Source organism: Diadema antillarum, unplaced genomic scaffold (genome assembly GCF_040938485.1).
Source record: "Diadema antillarum isolate AM-2024a unplaced genomic scaffold, OU_Dant_1.0 seq00000175_RagTag, whole genome shotgun sequence".
Taxonomy (NCBI): Eukaryota; Metazoa; Echinodermata; class Echinoidea; order Diadematoida; family Diadematidae; genus Diadema; species Diadema antillarum.
Window position 1 is genome coordinate 1,180,578 of NW_027271243.1, and position 22,761 is coordinate 1,203,338.

Genomic DNA, 22,761 nt, shown 5'->3' on the forward strand with positions numbered 1-22,761 from the left:
AAATATAGGGAAAATCCTGTCATGTTAGTATTTCACTTGACCTTTGACCATCATAGCCAAAACCTTTCCGTACGTGTTAATTTGGAGTGATGGTGGCATGCCAATACTGTTTTTTTTTTATATATATACATTGGGTAATCCCCAAGGTATGGAGGAACTATGTAATAATATTTCAACAATAGATCACACCTGTAGATAGTAGAATTTCAACATTTTCCTAACTTTGATCCTTTGACCTGTAAAATGAATCTCACCTGGAACAGAAACGAGTTGCTACTCGATGACCAGATTTCTGGTCGCACTCTCATTTCCCACTTTTTCCTTCCTTTTGTGTTTGGATCTGCTTTCTCGTCGCACTCCGATTTCCCACTTTTTCCTTCCTTTTAGATCTGTCGGAAAGCGGTGTGCAATTACACTTGTGCCAGGTTCTTTCATGCAACGCCATGCTGCGCAGGAAGGCATGACGAATCTTCAGTTTATTCAGGGAGTCACCTCCCTAGTTTATCGCGGTAAGATAATAATATCAAAATATCTTTCGTGTATACCTTCTACTTCGATAAAGTAGACAACGGCAATGACAATTATTATACCCACTGCACCGTGACCAATATTGGGGACGTCCTAAAGGCAAGCAACATTAGCGCGTAGCTGCGCGAAATGAACAATGGGCACTGCGTGTGAGCTATGCTCGCGCCCGTGTAATTGACTTTGGTAACGACATGGCGCCTGTAGATCATGGGACCAGCTTTTGACCAATCACAGGCTTCAAATCTCATATGCCGAAAACCGAGTTGGCCAGACTCTTTATATACGGCACTGATTCGCATGATTCACATTGCATTTGTTCGTTTTTCGGTTGAGAGATTGCATTCAGCACGGATTAGGTGAGCACATGTCCATTCTATACATTGTTTCTGACCCAATTCTATGTTGTTCTTGAAGGTGCAGTTTACCATTTGGAGCAGTAGCAAAATGTCAAAGAGTTATCTCATTTGATGCATAATGTGTAGGTCAGTTGTATCACAAAATATCGTATGATATATATATATTTTTTCTTTTGGCAATAAAACTTAATATATCAAGAGATATCACTATTTTTTCTAAATAAACCATAACTATAGATGGTTTACTCTAGAAATAATTTCGTTTGAACTTATATTTACATTTTGTATTTAACAATACTTAACATTGATTATGCTGATCAACATTTTAACATTAGCTGTTTCTATCCCTAACACACATTTTAGAATTATCTTTTTAAATTTATGTATTCAAGTTATCTTTTAGAACTATCGTTTCGTCTTTAAGTGGTAAATGTTGAGAAAACAAACAGCACAACAACAATAAAAAAAGGGGGACACATACTACCTTAAAGCTAGAAGTCGGTAACAATATGAAAACAAAAATGTCACAAAATGTTGTAGTCTTCTCAATCTAGAAATGGCGAGAGCGAAAATTTAACGATCTAGACTTTTAACGGATTGTCCCCTTCATTAGAAGGGAGATAGTGTGGAATTAAACAAGGAAGCACGTGTTTTAACACACAAACTGCACAAAGAGTCACAGAGCACAACAACCTCTATCAGAAAAGTAAGAAATTCGTCGAGATCCACTTCTAAAATGTCTTGTTGTACAAGCTTTCTAACCGAAGGCTGTAACCTCTATTTTTTTTTCGGTATCACTGCACCACTGCACTCCCGCCCCCCCCCCCCCCTCATTCTTTCCTCCCTTCTCCTTATCGCCACTCAGTGAGTGGTGACTTATTACCCCCGCCAAGGGAGGAGGTTATGTTTTCGTTACCGTTTGATTGTTTGTTCGTTAGTTAGTTAGTTAGTTAGTTTGTCTGTGTGCAAAATACTAGTAACTCAAAAAGTAGTGAACGGATTGCGATGAAACTTGCAGGAAAGGTTGAGAATGACACAAGTAACAAACGATTAACTTTGTACGTATGGGTGGAAACCACTGATATCTCTATTATCATAATAAATGGAAGAACAAGATCAGTGGTGAAAATGATTTGCATGCTTGGCGGAGGTCTGCGCTCTCAGAGTGCTTGTCTAGTTATGTTATGTTCTTAAAATGTTGTATCGTTTAAACAATCATTTCTGAGACCATTGTCCTCGTCAAGCGCTTGCTTATGACGATGGTCTCCTGAATTTCTGTACATCAAGAATTGCCTAATTTGTCTTCGAGCAAGTGATAATTTATACTGTAACTTATGTTGGCATTAATTGATTATGCCCAAAATAGTTTATTTTCATTTTGACTTGTATCAGGGGAAAGTTGAATATTTGAATGAAATCATTTATTTGCTTCAATTGTCAGCTTCAATTTAAACTGTGCTCATTTTTTTTTGTTCAATTTACTTTGTACTTCATCTATATGTATGAAAAATAAATTCAGAAATAAAATCAGAATCAATCAATCAATCTATCATTTTTGCTGAGAACGGATGTATTGCTGTTTTCTACAATGCGTGACAACTTTGTCTCACCGTTTTGTGTAATTCACACAGTGGTCCTAAAAACAGAATGGTGTTTTGTGGACGTGCGCAAAAGATCCCAGTAATTCACGAGGCAGTCAGGCAGTAATGAAAATTATTACCTATACGAGGGAGTTTTGCGAGGCAATTCCAGTTGTTATTTTGCAGGGTTAAAGGTCAGGAGTTGTTATTTTGCAGGGTTAGAGGTCAGCAGTCAATATGCTTTTCGCCACGTCGCTGCGTGTCGGTTACACACACCGCACCGTACACAAAACAATGTGTGCAAACAGTGCAGTCTTCCGGTTTGGGGAGGTTGGAAGAGAGAGAGAGTGGAATCTCTCTCCCCACCTCCCTGCTTTAAACGTAAACATTCCGATCGACCACGAAAAGAAAACTTTCCACGACGTCCAGGGTGTCAGTTACACGCACCGCAGAAGAACCCTGATAAATCAGCTCATACAAGGTCGACCACTTACAGCAGCACTAGGCAATGACTAGTCCATTTGCGCTCAGTAATTGCACAGTGACCATCAGTTTTACAGCTCTCCAACTTTAAACAGAGAAGTAAAAATAAAGTGTAAGAGCGTTCAGAAGTTTGAAGTTTGCCTGTTACAACTTCATATGTATATTTGAAGTTGGAGTTGAATGATATACATTGATGAACAATTTTGCAATTATTCAACATGTTGATGGTCTACAGGTAGTCAAATGTGGCTTGATCTGTATCAGTGTATAGCCGTATTCACATATTTTCTTAATTTACCTAAGGGATAGGTAATAATTATGATATTGACTGGCCTTTCTTTCGGGAGGTACCAGATAAATATTGCCCGCACTGAAAACATATTGCCCTCGTCTTCGACTCGGGCAATATGCTTTCAGTTTGGGCAATATTTTCTGGTACCTCCCTCATGGCCAGTCAATATTATATAAATATGTTACTGTTTTATCTGTGTTTGCGGAACCAAAGTCTACTGATACTGATTTTATCATAATGGACTTTGATAACTCTATTCCAAGAAAATTAATATGGCTATGCGTATGGTAATGTCCATGTGTGTCATTACTTGTATCTCGTTATCAAAACTATTTGTGTTTTAGTGTGTGTGTGTGTGTGTGTGCGTGTGTGTATGTGTGTGATATTCAAACACAGAAGCGAAACTGTACCTCATTTATAGGGTAACCATGTGATCCCCTCACCCTCTTTCCATCATGTTCATAATGTTGGACTTCGAACGTACGCATTTTATCACAGGTGGTGCGTTATGTCTGTTGGTAGAATCGTGAAGTCGTGATGCCCGAGTGTTATACTTCGTGTCATTTTACCAAGTAAGTTATTTAATTTGCTCTGAATTCATGCATAAAACTATACATGTGTCCATTCCGTGCGATGAGCTCATATTTTCCTATTATAGCAATGTGTAAGGCATAACCGTGGCGTCACTGGCGTCACACTCTCCCCAAGTTGAGCAACGAATATGGACACACGATAAATATATTTGTGACCACGGAAGAAAAAAGTAGGTGTGACTACATGTTCGTTCAGCGAGTTTGTGTGGAAGCAAGTTGATAAAGGACATTTTCAATTTCGGTTCTGATCCGCGTAAACATCGGGACATTCGCCGCAGCCATCGTATAATCCAATCTCCAATGGAGCTTCTCAGGCTATAGTAACATAAGATTGTACAATGGTAGCTACTTGCTTCAGCTGTTGAATGGCTTTTGATCAAGTTCGGGTCCTAACTAGAAAATTCCAAATTCCATATTCGTTTGCCATCTTTTCCCAACTTCATGACAGTGTGACGCCATCTTTCCCTGCCAGGGATGTCGCGTATGTCAGGCGAAGTGCCCAAATAACTTCTCGTGTCATTGACTCAATGCCAGAAGATCTTATTGCCGCTTCGTACCAAAAGAATCGTTATTAGTCATTTTAAAATGATGTATCTCCATGGTATTCCGAAAATGGTAAAAGTTTTGTATTTTCAGTCATCTGCCTATGCTCAGTTTAAATCGTCTCAATGACAAAGTGCACAAAAGCATACCCACACACCCACATACACACACACACACACACACACCTGTATTATATATATATATATATAAATATATATATATATATATATATATATATATATATATATATGTGTGTGTGTGTGTGTGTGTGTGTGTGTGTGTGTGTGTGTGTGTGTATGTTTCTGGTCAGTTTTCCCTTTCTTGTTTCAATATAATGGATACACATATACATATATAATTGAAGACCTGAATGACCCAAGTCCAATTTGTTGCCAAATTCAGTTTGACATGGGAAATTGTAGCTTATGCATGGACTCATCTTGTGTATAAATGATAAATCCTAATTACTCCCGGAAGTGCCTGAAATGAATGAGTTAAATCTTATATTAATGTAAGAATGAAGGACTTGGGTCATTCTTACATTCATATAATAGCGCCCTCTCTCATCCATCCCTCATCTCTAAAGCAGAATATCATGTATATGAATCAAAGAACGACCCAAGTCCACCACACAAAATGGCCTCTCCACAATTAATGTAAATGTTAATTGTCATTATATTCTAATTTGTATATACAATGTTGCCTCCCCATCACAGTTAAATAGAATATTATTGGACAAATAAAAAAGATATGAAGTTTTTTTTAGTTTACTCGAAATGGTCTTCCATGGACTTCGGTCGTTCTTATATTCATATACTCAATTATGTATATTGTATATGTATGTATATATATATGCATATATTCATATTGGTCAAATAAAACTGACTATGTCTTTTTTAAATGTGAGTGAGGGTATTAATTATTTGTCTAAATGGAATTTGTATTACAGCGCTGAAAGTTAAGTGTATGAGTGTGGGTGTGTGTGAATGTCTATGTCTATGTATATTTTTATGTCTATGTTTTGATAGAAATGTATACCATTCACGGTCATAGTCTTTTTTCTGCTGAATCAAAGGAATAACACAATTATCATAACGTTGATATTTATTTTGGTACTCTAATGTCAAAACAATATCAATATTCAAAATATTGCTATATCAGGTTGTATTCCTGACTGTTTTGGTCTTCATTTTCAGTTTTAGTTTCAGTAACTTTTTTCTCCTCTTGTATATAACAAAAATAAGTTCGACAATATCATAGATATTCACTAGTCATGGACATAATTATAAACAGGAGATCTCAGTACATTATGATGTAAATAATACATTTATTTCATGACGGAAATCTTTAAGTATACAGGTGGACGAGACCGTTTCTCAATAAACAAATCGTTTGATTTAGAAAACAACCTCTAAACATTACGGCTTGGAACAATTCTACTTTTTTTTTTAAATTGAAGGAGCAGAGCACATATACACATGACAAATAAGTAGCGTAAAACTTTCGTGTATTTTAAATGTCATTTGACCGATAAGGACAACACAAGGTGGAGAAAAAAAATGAGAATAGGGGACAAGAATAAAGGGGTACCCGAATAGGGTAATGCTAATGACTATTACGACAATGACGATTTTCATGACAGTAACATCAAGAGAGCAGAAACACGTCTATTATTTTCACTCCTGACCCTTTTTAGCCATGGCAACACGTTACCCACGCAGAGTCGACGAGGTCGAGCTTGAAAATCTTGCAGCACGAATAGCGCCCTCTTTCTACCAACAGCTGGGCACCAATCTGGGCATCAGCTATGCGCAGTTGGAGCAAGTAAAAACTAAGCATCAGCCTGACATGAAAGATGCCATCAAAGACATTCTCGTGTGCTGGCAATATGACCGCTCCACGGCAGAAAACACTCGAGAAACTCTCGCTGACATCTTGACGAAGAGTGGACTCCGTCAGCTGGGTGACCAGTTGCGAAAATGTAAATAGTTCACTCAAATTTGCCCAGCATAAAAACATCTGTTGTCTGTAGCTATCACTGTCACTGAAACATTCTATGGTCATCATCATTTACATCGTTATCACTGAATGCAAGGGATTTTTACGCATATGGGTAAAGATATGAGTTATGAGTTTCCTCTTCAATTTGTGCCCTCCGTACAAAGAAACATTGTAAGACCGTAACTGCGGATCTGCATGTTCTTTTTTTTCTAAAGCATAATAATGTCGGGAAAAACAGAACCAGGGGGAAAGCAGTTAATGAAGATTAGAGGTTCAATTCCTGCTAGTCCTCCCCCCAGATATTGTTTTTTAAATAATGTAGATCAGCCTGCAGTAAAGTAACTGTTGCGGTCTTACAAATTTTATTTCTACAGAGGGTGGACAAATTTAAGAAAACATATACATATACCTAATATAATGATAATGATAGTGATAATAGTGATAATGCTATTTGTAACGTTAGAGGAACACATACATTTCTATTATATTCATATTTATATATCAACTAAAGACAATTTTAGAAACTCTGTTACATGTCATGATTATTTTATAATCTTTGGTGTCTAATACAGCAAGACATGATATTTCTTGATTAAGTAGCATGCACTATACAATACACAAGTTGACCATTATTTTCGCTTAAAGTTAAAGTTTTGCTTCCGCTTAAAATCGCGGTCTCCATTTATTTTTTCGACATAATTTGATTGAATGATTGATGATTTTTGAATTATTGTTTGTGTGTTACTATAATTCACATATCTCTACCTTGGTATAGGCCCATACATATATTTCAAATGTATGATATATATTCATTTATTTATTTATTTATTCAAGATTTCATGCGTGTTCAAAAAATAGGAATGCATACAAATGTATGCAAGTACATCTCATATAGCCAAGACAGAATATAAACAATAAGTATACATTGATAATAAGCAGTTACAGGATAGTATACAATTCCACTAAGAGAGCTACATTATTCAAGGTAACGAACACGCAAAGGAATTGCAACATAAGCTTAAAGCTTGAAAATCGTTGCAACCCCCGTGCACACAATCTATATGCTTGCAAATAGTTTAAAATGATACTTGAAAGGAATTGGGGGGGGGGGGGTATTTACAAAGAGAGCATGGGAACATGAGGGGGAAAGAAGAAATGCATGTGTGGTGCCTATTTGTCCTGTCGGACATTGACAAGAGAGAGCAAGAAAAAGTTTAAAGTTGTACTGATTAAATTGATTAAATTTCTCATAAATCCCATTCAAATGTCGATTTCAGGGGAAATAGTTATGATCACAGCAAATTTAATAGTTGATAGTATCCACGAGTTCAGTGTGAAGCTGATAATAGAATATGTTTGATCGACCTTTTGAAAGTAACTATTTTTTGTAAATTACGAACATGCTGAGGTAGCGCATTCCAGACATCAGGACCGCTATGTCTGACTGATTTATAGGCTAGTGCAGTACCAGGGTTCACTAACTGTATATCTGATGCTTGTCTCGTGGGATACGAGTGAACTGCACTGTTAAGTTGAAACATTGTCGAAAAAGAGACAGGTAATTAGTCTTGCTTAGAACGAAACATGAAGAGGGCAGTCTGTAGGAAATGTATATCATCTACTTTTAAACATTTCAATTTCAAGAACAATGGGTCTGCATGTTCTAGGAAACCAGACCCTGTACATATGCGAACAGCTTTCTTTTGCAACAAAAGGATATTATCTGTCAAACTCTTTGACGTTGCCCACAGAATATTACAATACGAAATATAAGGTAAGATAAGAGTGTTATATAACATCAAAAGCACTTTGTCAGAAACAAAACTTTTTACTTTTTATGTATATATATGAAGAGTTTCTTCACAAAAACCGATAAGTCCATTTTTGAAGATTTTGAAGTACGGTCTCTGTCATAAAGTACAAAATAATACCTTTTAAATGATATATTGGTCACTTATTATCAAGGTACTTCTTTGTAGTTATGGTCAAAAGAAGCAAACATTTCCTCATTATTCTCTTTATTTTTCTTGACCTTTAATCGCAAATATCTCCATTTGGCAAATATGGACTTATCGGTTTTTGCGAACAAAATCTTCATATAATGTCATTATATATTGTAATTTTAGATTTACTTTGTGTAAAATGCGAAAATCGAACCAAATCAAATTAACTTTACAGGACATCTCAACATCGTATCGAGCGATATGAAATATGTCGTTCAATAGGTACGTTTATGGTCTATAAATGGCAGCCATGGAAGACTGGATGACAACTTATTACATACAGGTAATCATAATTATAAGCTACTAGTCAATGTACCCGTGGAGTGCTAAATCTGCCGAAGTGGGCATGGGGGGGGGGGGGGGGGGGGCTATGATGAAGTTATCGCAGTAGTTTGTTTGACTTCAGCCAGTGCCCAGAAATCCTCTATGGGGATTCCCCCAGAAATCCTCTATGGGGATTCCCCCAGAAATGGTCAAGGTCACTGGGTCAACGGAGGTCAAATAACTGTTTCGCTCTACTCCTTGTTCCGATCTTGGCCAAACTTGCTGGAAGCATAAGTAGGCCTACATCTGGGAAATCCCACAGAGGATATTTCTGGGGGAATCCCCATACAAGTAGGCCTACACCTGGGAAAACCCCATTGATGATATTTCTGGGGGAATCCCAAGTAGCGAAAAACAGTTATTTGACCTTTGACCCAGTCACCTTGACCTTTCCAAGAATGCACCCCTCAAGGGCAATTTCGCGGTAAACCTGCATCCACCCACTACTGCGTATGTTTGATGGAGATCGGACCAAGGAGCTGGGAGGAGTAGCGAAAAACAGTTATTTGACCTTTGATCCCAGTGACCTCGACCTTTCCAAAAATGAACCCCTCAAGTGCAATTTCGCGGTGAACCTGCATCCACCAACTAAGTTTGATTTAGATCGGACCAAGGACCTGGGAGGAGTAGCGAAAAACAGTTATTTGACCTTTGACCCCAATGACCTTGACCTTTCCAAAAATGAACCCCATAAGGGCAATTTCGCGGTGAACATGCATATACCCACTAAGTTTGATGGAGATCGGACCAAGGACCTGGGAGGAGTAGAAAAACAAACAGACAAACAGACAAACAGACACACAGACAGACAGACAGACAGACGTTGCTCGAATTATAGTATGATACCTCAGTACATGTTCTTTTTTTTCTTTTAGAACGTCAGAATGTCCTTTTTCGTTTTCATTTCATAGGGCTGAAATTGTCGCATTACCAAGTATATAAAAACAAAAAAAAAAGTTACGAAAAAAGGCAAAACCATTTTAAAGTTTTGAAATGTTGATGGTTATCAATAGTGCTGTAAATCTATCAGATTTGAAACCGTGAGATATTTTCATTTTTCATAGTGAAATGACTTTGCAAATAGCATTGATAAAATTTTCATGACGATAACAATATGTGAAGATATTTAAACCTCCATCATGCACTTACCAATTTAGCTCACGTTAAATAAGATGGACTTGTTAGTTCGAAGTACTCGGACGTTCGGATAATAGACGCACAGACAACTATAGAATGCCATGGGACTATGCTGCACGGATATTCGTTAACATGTAGATTTAGCCACCTGAGGAAAGAGCAAATGAAAAAACAAACACAAAAAGGCTTCGAAGCTGACGCCTCTCGGTGGCACGTTTGCTCGATGGTCCTTTATCACCGAGCTTTCCATGTACGACGCTAATCCTACGACGCGGCCGTTAGGCAAACATGTTAGACCCCGTTTACAGTGCTGGGCTTTACAGGCTGGGCTCGGCCGTGGCCGAGCCCAGCCTCAATTCTCCCTATCCCATATAGCTCTCGGGATTTGAACGCGCGTGGCGCTCTATTTTTTTTTACCTTTGATTCTTGGGATAAACTTCAGGTTATGAACGCGCGATGTGTAAATGTACGCTTTTATGCACATTGAACGCCGAAGTACTAGTATTCACAGTTCGTATCTGTCTTATAACTGTCGAATAATAGAGTTATTTTCTAATCTGTAACTTTTTGATGAATGTGATTCTTCTGCAAAGCGGCCCATGAATGCTGGGCCGATGATGCAAAACAACGAAATTATGGAAAATATCTATAGATGGAGGACGTGACGTGGGCCAAACCGCAAAACCGGAAGTGCACGTAACAAGAGCGATTGATCAGATATCGGCTATATGCGATAGGGAGAATTGCGGGGCCGAGCCCCGCAATATTGTCCGTTTACACTGCCGGGTTCGGCCGCGCTTTTAATTCAAACCTTTCAATATTTTGTCGTAGTGGCGCTCTGCTTGTAAACGAACGCAACTTGGTAAAGTCTGGTTTTCAGACTCATTGCCAACTTGATTCCGTGGCGACGAAGTCGCCGTTTGGGCAAAGGCCTTTGCTAAAGGAAAAATCCTTTGCAGGACAAAACCACCTTGAACTATACTAGTTTTCGACGTTTCGACGGGGTTAATATCCTGAATAGCTTAAAGATGATAAAAAGTTTTGGTACCTCAAAAGTTTCCTTGAATTTCCTTGTCTTAGTTTGTGTTTCAGGTTAAAGTACCTTTCATATAACTAACACTGTGAGACTTACTCGCCCCAAAGTGCTTTCACGTCTTAAGGCCGTGTCACACCATTCCGGGCAAGCTACGCGGGCTTGTGGCGAGGAGGTAGTTTCCAGCACGTAGAAGATTTTCAGCGGGCGAACAAGAATGTTTGCAATTTTCATTCATGCCTTGTCATACCGTACGGGGGAACTTCTGCGGCTTGACTTGCGGGGAAACAAATTTACTCCCCGGAGCTCTCCGCAGTTGGTCCGCACCTGACAGTATCTAGCGCGTAGTTGCCCGGAGGTGCTCACGCAAGTCCGATTTAACCGCAGCCAAGTTTTGAGCATGACCAAAACTTTTTCCGGGTGAGTCGCGGGAATGCTCGTAGAGGTCCACGCAGAACGTCAGTAGGAGACCCTTAGCGGCAGTACTTCCCAGGCAATTCCCACGCAGGAACTTCGCAGTCCCGTATGCAGCCAAGATAATGAAATTCTGTGAGATTTCAGCCATTCCATTAGAGGAATTCCTTCACTGAGTTGTCAGCCTCCACGCGACTGGTACAAAGGTCACACAGTATACTCGCAAGTATAACGCGTCCAGCAAGTAAAGGGGGTTTCACACCAAGCTTTGCGTAGAGTTACGTAGTGTTACGTATGGTTGCGTAGTGACTACGCAACACTACGCAACTATGCGCTGTGAGCACGCAACTCTGCGTAACAGTACGCCGAGGGACGCAAAATTTGTACGCGAGATGTACGCAGAAAATTAAACATGTTTAATTTTTTCGCGTACCGTCCGCGTACCGCACTGGTACGCAAACTGTACACAAATGTACGCAACACTACGCAACTCTGCGCCATTTAAACGCAACAGTACGCCACCAAACCGTTTTCACACGAAAGGACTTTTGGGGCTCGCGTATGACATGGCGTAGTGTTGCGTACTGTTACGTAGACATTTGTGTACACTTGCGTAGACCTGTCGTACATTTGCGTAGAGTTGCTTACAGTTGCGTAGCCTTTATTACTGTACATCCAAATTTGGCATTCCCACGCATGATCCGTGTTGGAAAACTGCTTGGTCTCATTCATCCCACTGGACTCTGCACATCGCTGGTGAATGATTCTACCTGTGCTCTTCGAGACTATCCTTCTTGTGTAGGCCTAATAACTGCACAATGCCGAAAAGGAAGAGCAAAGGGTGTAATACGGGCAAGAGTTCTTCTCCTACTCATCAAGATGCAGACAATTCGCCAGCACTATCTGAACCTAGTGATGAATCTGGCAATGAAGATGCCCGGGAAGTTTCAAAACCACTGAAGAAGAGGAGACAAACCAAGCTTCCACCCTTTTCAGTTTCAAGTGACCAAGAGAGGGTGGCTATTATGGAGTGGGTGCAACAACACCCGATGCTCTATGATAAGGCTTGTGAAGACTATAGTAATAAGGAGGCAAAGAAGCAGCTGTATCAGGAAAAGGCCTTGGAGATTGGGGTGGAAGGTACAGGTGACCAGCCAGGACAGCGCTTGCAGACATGGGTGAAAACTCAACGAGATAAAGTTGGTAGGCTTATGAAGATCTCTAGAGGAGCATCAGGGAGTGGATCTATCAACATGACAGCAGAAAACAGTCGCTTCCTGAAACGATTTGGTTGGATCCATCAGTACCGAAACGTGAAGAACACTGGAACCCCAAGTGTTGCTGGATTGGTAAGTATAGGTTCCTTACACGACAACCTCCCACTTTTATCAGGGTATCGCTGGTTCTACTCCCTGTTTCATTTAATGTAGAAATAAATGTTTCTTGAATGGAATTGGAATGAATGCCTTTGTCCCAATTGCGCACTATATTCAATTGTATTTCCTGACAAGGCTTATTTATATTCCAAGGTCCTGTGAGACATTTGTTCAAGGAGTCGCACTTCTCGTTAATGCATGTCCATAATTATTCATCAGAAATGAATATATTAACTTCAAGGGACACAAAAATCAACAGTGAACAAGTCAATATTAATGAAAATGTCACGTTTTGCTTTTTTAACTTGGTGTAGAAAGGAACAGTAGGCCTATGTGCATCATCAGAAGGGAAAAGAGAATCCGAGGACGACGATGAGGGGGCTGATGAAGAAGAGAACGATGAAGACGAAACCATAGACCTCAGTGTCAACAGCTCGATAGACAGTAGGCCTCCCAGCCGGGCATCTTCCAGCAAGGCTTCACGAAGCAAAGGAGGGCCATGCAAGAAGAGAGATATCTCCCCTGCATCAGATTTTGCTCAGGTAAAGTGTTTCTAGATTTTATCATGCTTATGGAACGAATGCAGTAAACGCGTCACAGCGGCAATTACAGAGAATTTATAGAAAGAAAGAAAAAAGAGAAGATTAAAAGGGGAATAAACCGAAACAGTAAGATGAAAGGAAGAAAAAAAGAAAGTATATATGTATAAATAATGCAATTGATAATGAAAAAAAAAGAGGAAACGAGAAAGTGAGAGAAGGATGAAGCAGCTGAGAAAGGCCATACATGTTACAGCAAGGCCAATAGAAGGAGGAAGACAGAAATAATGATCAGAAAAATACACAGAAATGGGAAATGCGTGAGCAAAAGAGAAAAATTAAGAGAGGACAGATTTTGTCTGTATTTCACTCATTATTTCTATTTGTATGTCTTTTTAGCTGTCAAAACAGGTCAGTTCCACCAGGGCTGCCATTATTGAAGCTATGAATGCGGAAAAGGGTTTCGAGAGTCAAAGGATGTTTGCAGAACTGGTGTTTCATGAAACAAGCAAGATGGATGAGGAGACATGGAATGAATATTATATCGATGCGACAAAACAGCTTCATCAATACAGAAGACAGCAAATCCAGAAGAACCGAGAATCACAACAAGCCCAGCAGCCATTTCAGCCTCTTGCACAGCCCTCCAAGGCTCCTCCACAATTCCGACCTCCAATACAAACTTTCCAGTCCCATCCACAACCTTTCCTGTCTCCTGCACAACCCTTTCGGAATCAACAATTTTTTGAGCCTTCGATTTACCATGGTCAGTCACTGGGCCACCAAGACATCTCGCCACAGGGCCACCCGTTCCGAGGTCATCGATACAGTTCGTCACAGAGTCAACAGCCGCATGGCCAGCAGACGACATCGCAAGACTTTCAGGCCCATCATAATCTCCCTGTATGGTCTCCGCCTCAAGAGCGAAGCTCATCATCCGCTGGACCTGCCAAGAAGCCCTTGTCCTACTCTGACCCGGGTGCTAGTACCAGCAGCTATGATACTGCCTCACAGATGTTTACCTTCCAGTGTCCAGATCCCCTGATGAACGCGTCCAGTGAGAACAACACTCAGGAAGAGACCGATAGCGAATAACTGTTGTGTTCACAAGCTGCCAGGATTAAACTGTGTCTGGCAAGTGTTACAGACGGTTGATCTTGACTTTTTATTTTTTTCATTTCTTAGATTTTTTGTTTTCATTTTTGATCTCTTTGATTTTAAAGTATAGGCATTTAGAACTACACCGCGTTTTAGACTTCATCAGGATTTACATGTAAGTTTGGGACTGTGGTCTCCATGGTAATCATTATTTCGTGTTCATGTTTGTATTTGAAGTTGCTCTCCTCCTGTAAGTTTACAGTTCACATTTTAAAGTGTTAGCAGGGTTTTCATTCTTGTTTTCTGTTGTTTGTTGGTACCGTGGTAATCAGTAGGCCTACTTGATGATCAAGATACAGTCATGTCAGTTGTACTTGTCATGTAACTTTACAAATTACATTTCAGAGTGTATAAACAAGGATTTATGCTTGTTTTATGCTGTTGTTCGTATAAGATTATAGTGATCATAAGACTAATTATCAAGTTAAAGTTGTGTAAAACTATTGTTGTTTAAGGTCACATAAATTCTGATTGACGTTAATGTTACTCTTCTCGGACGCCATAAAGTTGATTGGTATGGTTATTTGTTGAAGGGAATCTCTTTTGTTGACATTTTCAGAGTAAACAGTAATCAAACACCAATTTTTTGTCTTTAAAAGACCAAATATACAAGTCTCAAAGTCGAAATGGTCTGGAATTAGAATCAAACACATTTTTGCAAAACATTGTGCAGTCTGCAAGACAGGCTTTTATGTCAGCCTTTTATTAAATCAACCGTGGCACCACATCAGACATGTCAGATATGTAATAGTTTGAGCAACGCACGAATACAGAAATGACTACTCTAGTTTGTAGTTTTGAGATGAATTTCATATTTCTCTCCTCCCCCCTCCCCCAACAAAAAATTAAAAATATTCAACGCGTGGACTTTTAAGATACACTATATATAGGATTTCGAAGAGTCAGCATCTGCACGACCGCAAAAATAAAATCATGACACATTTATCAATGACAATTTCTTCCTACATGACTATCATGAGAAAATTCTTGTTTCCGTATAAGAATGAAACTGACCACAATCAAACGGAACCCCTTTGTATGCTGTTGTTGTGTAGTTATCATATCTTCTTCAAGAAAAACTGAAATACTTGTATAACTTGTAAGGTTCTCTGTAACCTGCACAGTTTGTTTGCTTCTTAATAAATTTTGTCTCTTAAACAAACTGAATTCGATCCACATGTATTAATTCATAGTGATACAAATCTACACACTTCAACAGAACTGCAATGACTACTTTGTAAATTTTTCAATGAAGTATCGAATCAAACAAGGTCGGTGAAGACGTATTGTCTCCCAAATGTTATTGTGGCGTCGATGTCCAAGAAAGAGGAATGTCATTCAGTCACAATGATATAATTATTGATGATCAGTATCTCATCTAGCCATTGCACACTGCCTACACGCGATCGAGTTGAAATACTCCACGAGGTTGTTTCTTTACTCCTTTGCCGCTCTTCTATAGAGAAATTATTGCTTCAGTAATAACGAAACTGACTACAATCAAACGAAACCCCTTTGCATGCTGCTATTGTTATCAGTATGTATTTCAAGCAAAGCGAAATATTCATATAACTTGTAAGATTCTCTGTAAGTAGCACAGCTTGTTTGTACAAATTATTGTCTTTGAACAACTGAATTCGATCCGTTTGCATTTATTCACAATGATTGTGCTTTATAAATGTGGAGTGAGCTTTGACTGAAATGCAACAACTTCTCTGTAAATTTTCAAATAAAATGGCGCATCAAACAAGGTTGCTAAAATACATATTGTTTCCAAAATGTTATGGTGGCTTCGATGCCCAAGGTAGAGGAATGTTCAGTCATCGTAACGTAATTATTTATAATCAGCACATGTCATCGTGTAATGGCACACTGCCTACGAGCGAGTTGAAAGACTCGACGAGGTAGTTCATTTCCTCCTTTTCTGTTCCATTATATATCTTGCTTCAGTTATCATGAAACTGTTTACAATCAAACGGACCCCTTTGCATGCTGTTACTTTTTCACATGTACTTCAAGAAAAAGGGAAATAATAATATAACTTGCAAGATTCTCTGTAAGTAGCAGAGTTTGCTACAAAGTAAAGTCGAAACAAACTAAATTCAGTCCTTTTGCATTTATTCACAATGAAGGAAGTGTGCTTTAACGGAAATGCAACAACTACTTTCAGATGAAATAGCACGTACACATCAAACAAGGTCGGTAAAGTCATATTGTCTCCAAATTGTGGCTTCGATGTCAAAGGTAGAGGAAGCTACTGCAATGTCATTCAGTCACACTGATCTAATTATTGATTATCAGGATCTCATCTTGCCATGGTACACTGCCTACTGGCGAGTTGAAATACTCCACGAGGTAGTTCCTTTGCTCCTTTGCTGCTCTGCTTGTGTTGCCACGATACAGTTGTTCCATGTCTGGCAGATGGGCATCCTGTCTCCATGAACCAGGAATTACTTCATGGTTGTGCTGCTGGTCCTCTTGATCAAGTGTAGCTACATCAGCTGTAGGGTTTCTGAACAGAAGAAAGTTGTGCAGGACACAGCATGCATGGGTAATCTTGATGACTCTCTCTGGAGTTAGAGGCAAAGTGACCAGAAGGCAGCGGAACCTTGCTGCCAGCAGACCAAACGCATTCTCTACAACCCGTCTGGCTCGTGAAAGCCTGTAGTTGTAGACTCGCTGCTGGTGAGTCATGTTGCGAAGTGGCAGAGGCTTCATCAGCCAAGTCCTCAGCGCAAAAGCGTCGTCCCCAACAAGGAAGTATTCAAGTGGCTGGTCATCATGGGGCAGAGGGTCTGCTGCAGGCAGGTTCAGCTTCCCGCTCTCAATGGCTGTCTTGAAAGGGCTCTGATTGAACACCCCAGCATCAGAGCCAGAACCTGTCTGTCCAATGTCCACATACATGAACCTGTAGTTAGCGTCTACAATTGCCAGCAGGACAATGGAGAAAAAACCTTTGTAGTTGTAGAACAAACTTCCGGTCTTTGCAGGTTTCTTAATGGCAACATGTTTGCCATCTATTGCTCCAACGCAGTGAGGAAAGTTCCAATGGTTGTAGAAATCTTCAGCCACTTGTTTCCATCCCTCTGGGGTATCTGGGCACATGAGAACTTCATCAGATAATTCTTTAATTATTGCCTGGCACACTTGGGGGATAAACTCACAAATAGTATTATGAGCAACTCGAAATCCATATTGTAGGGTCTTGTAGCTATTGCCAGTGGCTAGAAACCTCAAAGTTATGGCAAGTTTCAAACCAGGTTCCAAAGAATGTCTGAAGTTGGTATCCTGTTTTGTGATTCTCGGTGCAATTCGTGTCAGGAGTTCATTGAATACCTGTGGCTCCATCCGCATGAAATTGGTAAATGAAGAAACATCTTCGGCATGCAGTTCTTTCATCAGTTGTTCATACTGCCCGTGGAGGGGTCGACGCTGGATCCAAGGCTTGACCCACACCCTTCTTCTTATTCTTGCAACAGCCCGTTTTCTTTCCTTTTCTCGTTGAAAACGTTCGCATTCTGTGAATACTGTCTCTAGGGCATCCAAATGGTGAAGAATTGTAGACACTAGCAATGGATTCAACCTCCCCATGACGTTTAGCTACCTGTTCGAACAGCAGACAAGAGTGAACTGAGAAGCACAAAGCTCTGGTGAAGTAGCTCTGCAGTCTCATTATTTTATGAATACGCCCGCGGAACGCAACTTTACGCAACTGTGAGCAACTCTACGCGGTCTCTACGCTCAACCTACGTATGTGTAAGCAACTCTACGCCCGCTATACGCGAAACACGCTGCATATCTACGCGCTACTACGCAGCCGATTTCGGCGTAGTCGCTACGCAACTCTACGCAACTCTACGCTACTCTACGCAAAGCTTGGTGTGAAACCCCCTTAAGACACATGCGCTGACTCGCTCAAATCCTTTTCCGCCCTCAGGAATGTCCGGTATGCTAGAAAATCCCTACACGTAACAAGCCCGAGTAGCTTGCCCGGAAAGGTGTGACAGGGCCTAAACACGATTGCGGGTAAAAAAAAAAAAAAAATATGCGTGCGCACCTCCGGGCGACTACTTTTGAGATACAGTTAAACTCGCATAAGTCGATCTTCTCGGGACTGAGCAAAACACATCGACTTAGGCGAGTTTCGACTTACAGTTACACCACGCGTACACATGTATAATGTACATATATGTTGTCTACTCTGAAGCCGAGAGCTGGAGCGGTGTGCCCGATATTTGCCCTTCAGCAAGACACTTTATCCACATTGAATATTACCGTTATTCATTTCCAAAATTAAGAGCAAACATCTGACATTTATTCTAGCATCTTATGGAGCCGATTGTTACCGCTGTTCATTTCCAAAACTGAAGGCAAACATCCGGCTTTTTTTTTTGGTGGCCCGGCGTGCGTTTTTGGTGACCCCGGTCGCATATTAACCATTCGCGAAATCGTGATTCGATTCGCGAAAAGACTCCGCTAAGTATATAAGGCATAGATCGCTACACTCGGCAGGGGCTACGTCGTCCTTTCACCAGGTCTGGGTAACGGAAACCAAAATCTCGCGTGAGTTCTTGCGTTACCTATCGTTAATGTCAACGAAACATCGTTACACTTGGGATCGTTACTCATCGTTACTGCAAACGTTAATTTTCCCGATCGTTAGTTTGCGTTAATAACGATTCAGGTGAAACCGCTTGCGTTAATGAAACGTTAATGTTTATTAACGCAAAGTTTCTTTTTGTATATACTGTATGTAAACAAAAACTGATGTCTCGTGATTTTGACAGTGATTTATTACACAATAAAATCTTATTCGACTTAGGCACAGTGATATATGATCATCGGCATGGAACCGAGCGGACGTGCTTGATACGCTCGTGATACGTGTATCTTTTCCGGATACAAAATGACTTTATTGCCCTCCCAAATTTCATCAGTATTATGAGCAGACGGAATACGAAAGTGGCGAACCATCCCAGGGAACCGTATTTTCTAAGGAACAAATCAAAAAAAGGAAATACGACAAGCACTTCTTCCTCCACCCTGGTCGCAGACGCACGTGCAAAACCACGCCCAGACTCCGCTGACACGACTGGAGACCCTGCACACGGCTTTCCCGTGAATTCACCCTCCCACGGCGCTACAGAGTGCTTGCCTGACGTGTCAACGGAATCTCCATACTGTGCCGCGAACAGCAACATGGCGTCCCTGGGTGTGGTAAGCCAGTCCGATTTCAAAGAAGCAACGCAAAAAATAATTGACAAGCTTGACACGCTCAGCACAAATATAACTGCTATTCGTAGTGAAGTGTCAGATATTCGCACTACCTTGTCAAACCTAGAAGTATCTGTAGCCGATTCCAGCTCCAGGATCACGACCATTGAGAATGATGTTATACCCAAAATGAAACGGGATACTGTCAACCTAGAAAAGGAGCTGAAGGATATGCTTTTGGCCCTTGAGTTGCATGATAGGAAATTGAACGTGTTGGTGTATGGCATAGCTCAGCAAAAAGATGAAAATCCCGTGCGTGTAGTGAGAAAGGTGATCAAGGATCTTGGCTTCTCTGATGAGGAAGCGCAAGGCATGCCCATTGTCAATACACACCGTCTACCAAGACGAGGTCTTCCAAATGGAGAAGCTGACAGACGGGGCCCAGATCCCATCATCGTGCGTTTTGGATCAATGTTCGCGAGAGACGCCATTTTGCAAGCGTATCAACGAGTGCAACTGAAAGCTCGCGATAAGCAAGGTCATCCAGAATCACCGGCCCGACTCAGCTTTCGCATCGTCACTGATCTTCCCGCCACCCTGAAACGGAAGCGCTTTCAGCTGGAGCAGAGAGCTTATGACCTGAGAAAAAAGGAAAACAAATCTACGAGAATCAAACTCATCGGCACAAAGCTGCAACTAGAATGCAGGGAGAAGGGTTCGACGACGAGATGGATGGTTGTGTCTGACTGAGCCTGAAATCGTCTCTTACTCGCTTTGCAGGCCCCTAACTGGCGTAGAAAGGTGGAAGAGAAAAGGTATTATTTAATGAAACATTTCCTGGCAGACTTCTACAAGTATATTATATCAATTTCAAATTATACACCAGAAACATTTTGCAAAGTCCAAAGTCTGCCAAGATCTTCTTTCCTGTTTGGTGGATTTGTGATTGAGAAAAGGAAAAGAAATCTAATTGATTAAGCATTTTTGTCTCAGTATGATGAAAAAAGAAGTTTTATTTATGGAGTGAATATTGTCCTGTAGCATAGCCAACCACTTGAAGGGGGGTCCACTGATACTCTTGTGTACCTGAAATGAAATCACAAAAGAGGATTTATTTTCGCAATAAGTTATTCGCAGCTGCTGAGATAAAGAGTTCATCATGTCAACAGCATTGGAGAAAGTTTTTAGCACCGTACCGGTAACATTAATTTTGTCTGTGACACAGGGAGAGTTGGCCTCAGTGGCAATGCAATCATGGTGCGACCACACAGATATGTACAATTCATGGGCTTGCCCTGCTGTGTAAATGTTGCAGTCCAGAACAGTACATTAAATGTTTTAGGATATAATTTTTTTTTTGGCAAGTACAGTGATTCATATGAAGTTTAGGGTTAAGAGAATTGACTCATCCAAGGATGTACAAGATAACTCTTTGGCTGTTCTCAAAAAAAAAAAAAAAGATATGGGAGATGGTTGGTCTGAATATGGTTTCCATATATCAATTCATTCTCTCCTTTTACATGACTTGATGATTATTTCACCCTTCATTTGTGTCATTACATGCTACAAACCACATGAGGTGTGTATAGTAAAATATGCTTATTCGTCAGAAGATGCAGTCAGTATATAAAGTTTATTTACTGCATTGACCTGTCTACAAGTAAGAACAGATTTCATCTTCTGTGATTTGTTATGGGTATTGAGGAAATGTTGTAGTCTAGAACAGCAAACTAACTGTTTTAAGGTATTTACAAAAGAAAATAGTTTTTTTCTTTCAGGCAAGTACAGTGGTTAATATAAAGTTTTGATTTCAGAGAATTGATTCATCCAAGGATGTACATGATAACTTTTAGGCTTTTCTCTGGAAAAAAAAAAAATATGGGAGATGTTTGGTTTGAATATGGTCTCCATGTATCGATTCATTTTTCCCCATTACATGACTTGATAATTATTTCACCCATCATTTGTGTCATTACATGCTATGTACCAAATGAGGTGTGTACACTTGTACAGTAGTACATGCTTATTCGTCAGAAGATGCAGACAGTATATGAAGTTTACTTACTGCATTGACCTATCTACAAGTAAGAACAGATTTCATCTTCTGTGATCTGTTATGGGTATAGAGGAAATGTTGTAGTCCAGAACAGTGATAAATTAACTGCCTTAAGCTAAAGGATTTTTTTTTTCATACAAAGTTTTGACTTGAATTATATTTGAATTTTTTTCTCATTTATATAAAGTTTTGACTTGAACAGAGAATCGATTCATCCAAGGATGTACATGATAACCCTTTGGCTTTTCTCTGAAAAAAAAAAATATATATATATATATATATATGGGACATGGATGGTTTGAATACGGTTTTCCATATATCAATTCTTTTTTTTTCCATAGCATGATTTCATAACTATTTCACCCTTCATTTGTGTCATTAATGCTACATACCAAGTGAGGTGTGTAAATTATGCTTATTCGTCAGAGGATGCAGTCAGTATATGAAGTCTATTTACTGCATTGCCCAGTCTACAAGTAAGAACAGATATTACCTCGATCAATACAACTGTATGCTCAAATGATAAATTTTGTATTGTTTATTACCTACACTGCTAGGTCAAACTTGAATGTGGAAGCTTCAGTAATTTCTTTTCTTTTTTTTCGGTAGGTCAGAATGACTGACAAGGGTTTTTGTATTTTTTGCCTAGTTGGTGCATCTGAGCTCCACTTATTCTTTTTTCTTTTTGTGCACCACGAACATACACGCATTCGTGTTTCAATTCTGAGTTGTTATTTCCACATAAAGTGAATCTGAAGATGTATTTATCATTTCCTGAAACTCAGAAGGCCTAACCAATGGGCCTTATGTCGATAGTTATAATGAGCAGGTCTGGTTTAAATTTGACGCGCCATGGAGGCGAGTTCCCATTATGCTACCAATTACCAAGTTAGCGTTGTCTGATGCAATGTCGACCTAACACACCCATACACCGAAGTGTCTTGCTATTGTGGTATTGCGGTGATTTAGCATCTCTTCGGTGTATAGGTTCTATGTGGCTGTGTGTGTCCGGCGCATTTTGTAAGACCCCTCCCTCCCCCCCCCCCCCCCCAAAAAAAAAAAGTATTGTATCCACTAGCTCGCTACAGTCCATGAATGTTAAGCGAAGCTTGCCAACATTTGGCCTTATGT

The 22,761-nt window shown here is 40.0% G+C and overlaps 1 pseudogene; it reads right to left on the reverse strand.

The window, feature by feature from the left end:
• Nucleotides 1-17,274: 17,274 nt before the first annotated feature.
• On the reverse strand, nucleotides 17,275-19,561 carry LOC139728365 (uncharacterized; annotated as a pseudogene).
• Nucleotides 19,562-22,761: the final 3,200 nt, after the last annotated feature.